The sequence below is a fragment of the Mustela nigripes genome, chromosome 18 (assembly GCF_022355385.1).
Source record: "Mustela nigripes isolate SB6536 chromosome 18, MUSNIG.SB6536, whole genome shotgun sequence".
Lineage (NCBI taxonomy): Eukaryota > Metazoa > Chordata > Mammalia > Carnivora > Mustelidae > Mustela > Mustela nigripes.
Genome location: NC_081574.1, coordinates 29973917 through 29984353, shown reverse-complemented (window position 1 = coordinate 29984353; position 10437 = coordinate 29973917).

Below are 10437 nucleotides of genomic sequence, written 5' to 3'. Positions count from 1 at the left end.
AGGGGGGAAAAAAAGCTAAAAAGAAAAAGGAGTTAAAAAACCAAGTCCAGGGGCACCTGGGTGGCTCAGTGGGTTAAAGCCTCTGCCTTCAGCTTGGGTCATGGTCTCGGGGTCCTCGGATGGAGCCCTGCATCGGGCTCTCTGCTCAGCGGGGAGCCTGCTTTCCTTCCTCTCTCTCTGCCTGCCTCTCTGCCTACTTGTGATCTCTGTCAAATAAATAAATAAAATTAAAAAAAAAAAAAAGCAAGTCTGATGTCATTTGGCTACTTCTACCCAAGGGACCTTGGGAAGCTCCTCCAACCATTCTGGAGTTTGTCATTAAGGACTCTTCCAACTCATGGGTCAATGAGTCAAAAGGATCCTGATCACTGAAAATCTATCATCCGTTTTCCAATTGTTCTCTTTATTTTCGCTGAAATCAGTCTTTTTTTGTTTGATTAGTGGCTGTCACCTTCTCCATACACTGATGGAATTAAGTTTCTGAATTAATGGTGGAACACTACGCAGCTACCCCAAAGTCACACTAAAGGAGTTCCCAAGAAATCCCAGCATAAAACAAACAGAGAGCAGCTAAAAGCCTTGGGGAACCTGCTGAATTAGTCAGGGAGGTGTAGATGTTTCATGTAAGTTACATATTACGTATATAATGCTCTGGACTGAATGTTTCTGTTCCCTCAAAATTCATACGTTGGAATCCTAATACCCCAGAATGATAGCATTAGGAAGTGGGCTTTGGGAGGTGATTAGGTCATGTGGATGGAACCCTTAGGAATGGATTAGTGTCTTTACAGAAAAGACCCCAGAGAGCTCCTTCTCCCCTTCACCATGTGAGAACATAGCAAGAGGGTGTCAGCTATGACCTGAGATGAAAGCTCTCACCAGAACGCAGCCAGGCTGACACCTTGATGTTGGACTTCCCAGCCTCCAGAACTGTGAGAAATAAATTTCATTTGTTTGTTAGCTACCTAGTCTGCGCTGTTTTGTGATAGCAGCCCAAACAGGCTATGACTTTTTTGGAAGATCATAGGCTTAGGAAGATAATAGGAAGAAAATAGGCTATGCAATTTTTTTTAAAAAATGATAGTTATATATACAAAATCTAAAAACAGGGAAAAAAATCATTTGTTCCACCCATAATCACCACTAACATTTTGCTACAGATCCATCTTTTTGCTATGCAGAGAAATAAATGCTTTTAAAACAGACACAGACACACACACACACACACACACACACCACTGGAATCTGGTCTATTGACTCCTTTCTTCTTCTCCTAATAACATCATAAGCATTTTCCCATAGCTTTAAAAAAATCCTTTGAGATCATTATTTTTAATGATCACACAGCACTCTGGATATAGATGTACCATCATTTATTTAACCAACCCCCTATTGTTTGACATCTAGGTTATTCCTACTGTTTGCTATTATTTTTTTTTAAATGTCGTGGTAAGTATCATCATACATAAATCCTTGGGCACATCTCTGATTATTGCCTTAAGATAAATTCCCAGGCACGGAATTTCTGGGTCAAATTGAGGGGTGGGGGGGGGGGGTGTTAAGGTCTTTGACACATATTGCCAAATTACTCTCTGAGAAGCTTGTTCATGATTACAACCCACAAGCTATGTTGAAAACTTCCAAGGAATTCTGATAAATGCTTGGTATGCCTAAAGAACCCCGGACACATATTACAGAAGAAATGCATTATTTTATTTTTTTTTAAAGATTTTATTTATTTATTTGACAGAGAGAAATCACAAGTAGATGGAGAGGCAGGCAGAGAGAGAGAGAGAGGGAAGCAGGCTCCCCACTGAGCAGGGAGCCCGATGTGGGACTCGATCTCAGGACTCTGAGATCATGACCTGAGCCGAAGGCAGCGGCTTAACCCACTGAGCCACCCAGGCGCCCGAAATGCATTATTTTAAGTGGCATGCAACACATACCGCTTACCTTATTCTCACTTGGGATTAATTCCAGGAGAACTTGGTTTCGGGTATATCATCTTAGTGGATGGCTTATTTAAACACTGAAACTGGTGGATTATCAAAAGAGATGGTCTGAGTTATGGGAGACTCTGTGCATTAGTGATCACGTATGACTTTGTGCCTTGAGTTTTTCCTGCCATGAACATATTTTGCTTTTATAAAGGAAATCGCTAGAAAAACATCTTTTTATTTGCTGACCATATCCTATAGCTAAAATTTATAGAACTAAATTCTAGTCCAGAGACTGAGATATACCTGTTTTCATGTAAAAAGCTAGGGTCAAACGAATACCTCACAACTTACTTGTTTTCTCAGCTTCTATGGACAGCAGAAACAAACCAATGTTAACATTCCCATTTTCCAAGGCGAGAAACTGAGACCTGGAGATGCAGACTGACTTTGCTAAAATCACCGAAGGTAGTGGAATCACCACAAAAGTCCCATTTCTTTATTGTAGGATGGTATCATCAGATACTTTGCCACACTTTTTTCATTTAGGAAAAAAAAAAAAAAAAAACCACCTCAGAACCCAAAACCTAGCAATACCTGTGTTATACACATTCAACACAGAAAGGTCTTTTCCAAGGTGACAGACAGCTGGCAGGAGCAGATGGCTGGGGGGAAAATGTTCCAGCCAGGGGCTCTGAAGGACAGATGGGTCACAGTGCCACATGCTCAGGGGTCCACAGGCTCTAGGAGCTTTCAAGAGGTTGTTCTGTGTTCTGGGGTTTGCCAGTGTAAAACAGTGTAAAACAACACAGACCACAAACACAGAGATCAGAGTTATTATTGGCATGAAATGTGGTGTCTAATTGGAAATGGACCTGGTTCTCTAGCAAGACCCTAAGAAAAATAATTTAATTAGAGGTTGATACAACTTTGATCACTGTGCTACTTTTGCTGAAGGGTATCGCTGCCCATTTCTGCATGTCAGAATCCTAGCTATTTCTCCGTGTTCACCTCAAAGACTGTCTCTTCCCAGATTCTCCAGCCAGAAGTAATCTCTGTTGCCCCTGGCCTCTCAAAGTCCTTCATCTCTATCTCTCATTATACTTAATCATTTTTATCTTGTATTAAACTGACTTACACATGGGGTGCCTAGATAGCTCAGTCAATTAAGCATTAGACTCTTGGTTTTGGCTCAGGTCACCATCTCAGTGTCATGAGATCCAGTGCCAAGTTGGGCTCCACACTGAGCGTGGAGCCTGTTTAAGATTCTCTCTCTCACTCTGCCTCTGTCCCTCGCCTGCTTGCTCTAACTCTCTCCCTAAGAAAAAATAAAGAAAAATAAAATTACTTACACATGCATCCTATCTTGGCCTCAATGAGTTGGCATCCTAGCTGAGGAGAGTGCTGCGAATTTTTTCACACACACCTAACTGCACTTTGCACAATACCCTGGGGCAGAAACCGTTCAGTAATTATTTATGAAATAACTGAATGAATGAAACTGTATCATGTAGTCATTTCCTGCCAATTCTATTAAGTAGCTCAGATGCTAATCACGAATTCTCTCAGACTTTTGAAAGTTGCCTCACAGGCCAGAGGGGAATTATTATCACAACATAAATTTCCTCTAAAATACAAAGCTCAATTAGTCTAACTTTACTTGTTTTGTTTTTATTTAAAAACGGACACCAAAGGGAAAGATGAGAAATGACTGATTGCACATTGCACTAAGACATTCACCATTCTGGGAAGTTTTCCTCATCTGGTTTCCAATCAGCCAGATTTTTAGCATTATCAGTATTACTGAAGTTTCCCATACTTGTCCAGGAGGACCAAATTGCAATATCTCAGCAGATACCAACAATCTTGGTGGTAAAAATAAAAATACTGCCCATGTCAAAATGGTAGGCTCCGGAGCACCTGGGTGGTTCAGTGGGTTAAAGCCTCTGCCTTCGGCTCAGGTCATGATCCCAGGGTCCTGGGATCGAGCCCCACATCAGGCTCTCTGCTAGGCAGGGAGCCTGCTTCCCTTCCTCTCTCTCTGCCTCTCTCTCTGCCTACTTGTGATCTCTCTCTCTCTCTCTCTCTGTCAAATAAATAAATAAAATTTTTTTTTAAAAATGGTAGGCTCCTTCTAGAAACAGCTGTTACTATCCACCCCTTCCCTTAGGAGGACTAGCTTTTCAGAGGCTTAGCAAGGCTCCATGCCTTCAGCAGAAGCCAAAAAAGCTGGGTAGATTATCTAGAAAGACAGTACACAAAACAATATTTCATTTTCAAATCACAGGACCTCTCTGAATATTCTTTAAGTAAGAATGTTTCAGTTTAACATTACAAATGACATGTGACTGGAAAGGGAAATATTCAGAGTATATCAAACACCTGGTCAAGCTTTCAACTGATTGGAGTTTGCAGACAGAGGACCGGCAAAAACACCAGTCCTCAAAATGCATGTAACCACATTCATGACGGGTTAGAAGAAACGCATATGTAGTGCCGTGCCTGAGGGGATTGTGGGACCCGAGCTATTAGATTAGTACCCAGGAGATGTCAGCACAGAGTTGGTACAGATGGGTCTAAGGTGGGGAAAAAGCTGAGCTGAGGCTTTTTGTAAGGAAAAAAGGGTTTTTTGGAAGCTGTCCTTTGCAGCAGTCATCTTGTGTGGGCAAGATAGTTATGCAAGACAGAAGAGACCAATCAATCAAACACACTTTACACGGTGAGCCTTCAGAAGGCTGAGTATGAAGATTTGGAAAATTGCTAAAGCCACTGGAAAAGTCAGTGCCCGAGCCACTGCCCGAGTCAGAAAACCAGTGAAAGGCAACAAATCTTGGAATGTTAAGTCAAAGGAAGAGCTTCTCTATCGCCACAGTACTTGCATCTGCTGAGGAAAAGCTGTGTGGCTCAGAGAAATGAAGGGCTGGGATTCAGGAGATATGAGTTCAATTCCTAGTGCTGTTACAAACCAGCAGGAATACATTGTCGTCCTCTAAAGCAAATCTCTGTGAGTTATGAGTATGTTGCAGGAGAAGATCCAAGATGCTGGCTGCGTGTGCCGGCTAGTCCCTTACGAGCCCAAGTGCGTTACAACTGAAAGTATTATTACTGAAATCATCTCTGAGAGCTGATTTATGATTCCAGGTTCTCCTTAGTTCCTTTGCTAGAAAATGGTAAAATTGGTTATAACTACAGCTGCCCAGACAACTGTAATCAGAACAATGTTTTCTCTGAAATAACAATGGGAAAAGTAGTTTGATATTGAAAGGAAACTTGTTCGCGCTGCCAATGTAATAATACAGCTCTCATTTCTTGATCCAAAGGTTTTCAGTTGATGAAACTCTATGGTTTCAGGGAAACTTACCAAAATTATGGGGTAGATGCTTCTAGAAATTGCTGATTTTTTCCACACAGTAAATTTTAGTGAACGCGTACAACCAATTTTTAAAAAATACTTCATGGATTTGAATGGATATGTGCTTGGATAAGTGTACATATGAATACCCTCATTATTTATATTGTTAAAAACCCAATGTAATTTTAGTTATTTTTTATTTATATCACCTGTCATGGTTATCCCATGAGCAGTGCATTAGAGATTCCTACCACTGGAACATCTATCAAATTCTCATTTACTTACTGCAATTTTAGCCTTAAATACTTTGATGCCCTATTAGTTGGTATAGAAAGATTAATAAGTTTAATTCTCAAGGTAGTGTACACCCTTTACTAAGATAAACTATTTATTTTGGTTTTATGTAATGCTTTTAGGTTTTCAATTCACTGTTCTCTAATATGAATAGTTACCACTCCTGCTTTTTTAACCTGTTGCTTGGTTTTGGTTTGGGGGTTGGTTTTTGTAGTCTATTTTCTGCATGGGTATATTCAGCTGCCTGGAATGCCTTTGCCTGTTGGTTTATATTTGATATTTTGAGGTTATTTTCTTTTAATCTGCCCCTCATATAATCTGAGACATTTTGCTTTATCAAATGCATTTGTTCCATCTGGACTCTTTTATGAGACACATGCTGAGTTTCCACTTTCCGTCTTACTTTATGTTGCTGTTTCCGAAGGTCTGTCCTCTGCCACCTTTTTCTTGGGGTCTGTATTTTCTTTTTTTTTTCTTTTCTCTTTTTTTTAAGATTTTATTTATTTATTTATTTGACAGACAGAGATTACAAGTAGGCAGAGAGAGAGGGAAAAGTAGGCTTCTCGCTGAGCAGAGATGCCCCCCCCCCACAGACACACACGGGGCTCAATCCCAGGACCCTGAGATCATGACCTGAACTGAAGGCAGAGGCTTAACCCACTGAGCCTCCCAGGTGCCACAATGGTCTGTATTTTCTTCATGGTAATTTCTTGCTCTGTTCTGATAAGGTAAAAGATTTGGTGTCAGTATCTCTCTCAAGGTCTTTATAACTTTAAATTAAATGCCACAACATCTACTTACTGACTTATCAATCTTGTGCAGAGTCTTTTGACTTCCAACTATGAAAGACAAGGAAATCAGTATAACCTCTTATACCTCCACTCCCCTAACACTCTGCAGATTTTCTGGTTATGTTATTATCACTTTACGTGGTCAAGGTTTACATCAACTGCATCCCCTTCTGTTACCAAAACCCCCACTGCTCTTTTTTTTTTTAAACTTCCTTAAGTAATTAAATGAATTCATTGTTTTACCTTCAGATTTTGCCTACTGCTGCTTCCCCATCCCTGAACTCTTTATCTAAAATAATTTCATTTAGTTGGCCACTGGTTTCCATCATGAAATAATTATTTCAAAAGGCTTTTGGGGCATTATCCTTCTCAGTTACTTGCATGTTTAAGAATGCCTTTCTTTTTCACTGGAAAGATGAGTTGGTATGGAATACAATACTTAGGTTTCCTTTTTACCCCTATAGAAACCTATATACATTTATCCATTCTATTTTAAAATTGCATGATTACAGCAAATTGTATTCAACCTCACATCTTCTCTCTTTCTTCTTCTCTCCCTGGATTTCTATAGGATTTCTCCTTCCTTTGAAGGTTACTAAGTTCATTAGGCTACATCCCAATGTCCACTGTTGTACATTATTTTTCTTCTCTTGAAACTTTACACCTTTAAGACAATGGATCATTGAACAGTTTATTAAACATATCTTTTTCTCTCAATAAAAAGGATAATTAACATGTTGGATTCCACTCTGCCCCACATATCTGTTTTCCTCTTTGGAATGATCTTTACTTTTTGGTTCTTCATCTGTGATCTTCCCAAGCACATTCTCTATATCCCTGACTCTCTATCTTCTATATCCTGCCCCCAGCATGGATGGTTCTCCATTCTGGTAAAATGCTGGTGGTTATTTTCGGTTCCTTTCCTGAATTCTACCACCCACTTTTTTTTTTTTTTTTAACTCTACCTTTGAATTCTTACATCTTTTTATGTCAGTTATTTTTTTCAAAATTCAGAGCATTTTCTTTTTCTCTCTAGAATAAAAACATAGTAGCTATATAATCCTAAGCAAGCCAGTTGCATAAGAAAACAGTTTTCTTATCTCCGTAACAAAAGAGAGTGCTATCTTCCTACCCAACTACAGACTTGCTATGAATATATTTTTAAAATTATGTCTGGGGCAGCTGGGTGGCACAGTGGGTTAAAGCCTCTGCCTTGGGCTCAGGTCATGATCCCAGGGTCCTGGGATCCAGCCCCACACCAGGCTCTCTGCTCAGCGGGAAGCCTGCTTCCCTTCTTCTTTCTCTGCCTGCCTCTCTGCTACTTGTGATCTCTGTTTGTCAAATAAATAAATAAAATCTTTTAAAAAATAAAAAAATAATAAATAAATAAAATAAAAAATGGTGTCCAAAACACAACTTGTTAACCTATTTTTTAAAACCTACTTTACAAACATGATTATCCATAAATGTCACATCATATCACACAGTAGCACATTTGTTCATAACCACTGCAAAGGTCATTGTTACAACTGCAGTCACTACTAGCCACCATTTACTGAGAACTTCTCATGTACCATGTGCCATATTTATCACTGAGGTCATTTAATCTTACTGATATCACAATGAAACTAGTATTGGGATGTATATAGGGCATGTTTTATAAATGGGATTACTGAGACAGAGACTTCAAGTATTTTACCCAAGGTCATAGAGTTTGTAAATAACTGGGATTCAAATGAATGTGTCTGATCCATCATTCTAAGCACAGATAAAGAGAAGCAAACAAAAAAATCAATTTCAAATTCCATATCCGTCGTAACACCCTCTAGTAACCTCAAATTTATTTATTAATTGACATTTATCCTTGTATTTTAGGTCTTGTTTTTAACACATTTTTTAAAAAGATTTTATTTATTTAATTGTAAGAGAGACCACACACAAACAGAAGGGAGCAACAGACAGAAGGAAAAGCAGGCTCCCCTCTGAGGTAGGAGCCTGATGCGAGACTATTCTAGCACCGGGGATCATGACCTGAGCCAAAGGCAGACACTTAACCAACTGAGCCACCCAGGCGTCCCTAGGCTTTATTTTTTAAAGCAGTTTTAGACTTTCAGGAAAACTGAGAGCAAAGTATAGAGATTTCCCATCCACCACTGCCCCACACATGTGCAGCCTACCACAGCATCCTGCACCAGACTTGCCACACTCATAAATTAGTTTCAACTGATAAACCTATATTGACATCTTATGACCTGAAGTCCATAATTTACATCAGGATTCACTCTTGGTGTTGTGTAATGGATTTGTACAAATACATAAGGGTATGGATCCATCATGAATGTTTGATTAATTGATTAATAATCAATAACTCTACAGGACAATTTACTCCCAGAACCTCTGTGCTCTGCCCATTCTCCTCCTTCCTCTCTGACCTCAGGCAACCACTGTTTTTTATTGCCTCCACAGTGTTCCCTTTTCCAGGATGTCATAGAGATGGGAACATAGGTTATATACCCATTTTAGACTCCGACTTAATAATACGCATTTAAGTGTCTTCCACGTCTTTTCATGGCTTGGCACCTCATTCCCTTATACCCCTGAATAAATATCTCACTGTCTGGATGTACCAGTTTATCCACTCATCTTCTGAAGAACACCTTTGTTGCTTCCGAATTTTGGCAATTTTATCATTTATCAACTGTGTATGGTTATTTGTGTGGACGTAAGTTTTCAATTTATCCTGGGTAGACATCAGGAAGCTTGGTTGCTGGATTGTATGGTAAGAATAATTTTGTAAGAAAGTGCCAAACTGAAAAAGGGAGGAATCAAATGGCGGAGAAGTAGCAGGCTGAGACCACTTCAGCTAGCCAGACATCAGCTAGATAGCTTATCTAAAGATTGCAAACACCTGCAAATCCATCGGCAGATCGAAGAGAAGAAGAACAGCAATTCTGGAAACAGAAAAACAACCACTTTCTGAAAGGTAGGACCGGCGGAGAAGTGAATCCAAAGCGACGGGAAGATAGACCCCGGGGGGGAGGGGCCGGCTCCCGGCAAGCGGCGGTGCAACGGCGCACAAAATCAAGACTTTTAAAAGTCTGTTCCGCTGAGGGACATCGCTCCAGAGGCTAAACCAGGGCGAAGCCCATGTGGGGTCAGCGTGGCCTCAGATCCCGCAGGGTCACAGAAGGATCGGGGGTGTCAGAGTGTCGCAGAGCTTGCGGGTATTGGATCGGGAAAGCCGGCTACAGAGACAGAGCCGACAGTAAGCTCACAGCTCGGGGTTACCTTGAACCGGTCGCAGGCTCAGTGAGCTCGGAACGCGGCTGGAGGTCAGGCAGACGGGAGTAATTGGGCGCTGTTCTCTGAGGGCGCACTGAGGAGTGGGGCCCTGTGCTCGGGGCTCCTCTGGGCAGGAGACCAGGAGGCCGCCATTTGTATTCCCGTCCTCTGGAACTCTACGGAAAGCGCTCAGGAAACAAAAGCTCCTGAAAGCAAACCCGAGCGGATTACTCACCCCGGCCCCGGGTAAGGGCGGTGCAATTCCGCCTCGGGCAAAGACACTTGAGAATCACTACACCAGGCCCCTCCCCCAGAAGATCAACAAGAAATCCAGCCAAGACCAAGTTCACCTACGAAGGAGTGCAGTTTCAAAACCAAGGAGAGAAGCAGATTCCAGAGGAGGAGAAAGCAAAGCACGGAACTCATGGCTTTTTCCCTGTAATTTTTTCTGGTCTTGCAGTTAATTTAATTTTTTTCTTTTTCAATTTTTGTTTTTTTTCTCGCCTTCTGGTTAAATTTTTTTTTTTTTACCATTTTGTTTTTTAACGTTTTTTAACTAGTTTATCTAATATATATATATTTTTTCTTTTTTATATTTTTCTTATTTGTTTTCTTTTTTTTAATTCTTTTCTTTTCTTTTTTCTTTTTTTTTTTCTTTCTTCTTTTTTGAACCTCTTTTTATCCCCTTTCTCCCCGTCACGATTTGGGATCTCTTCTAATTTGGTTAAAGCTTATTTTCCTGGGGTTGTTGCCACCCTTTTAGTATTTTACTTGCTCCTTC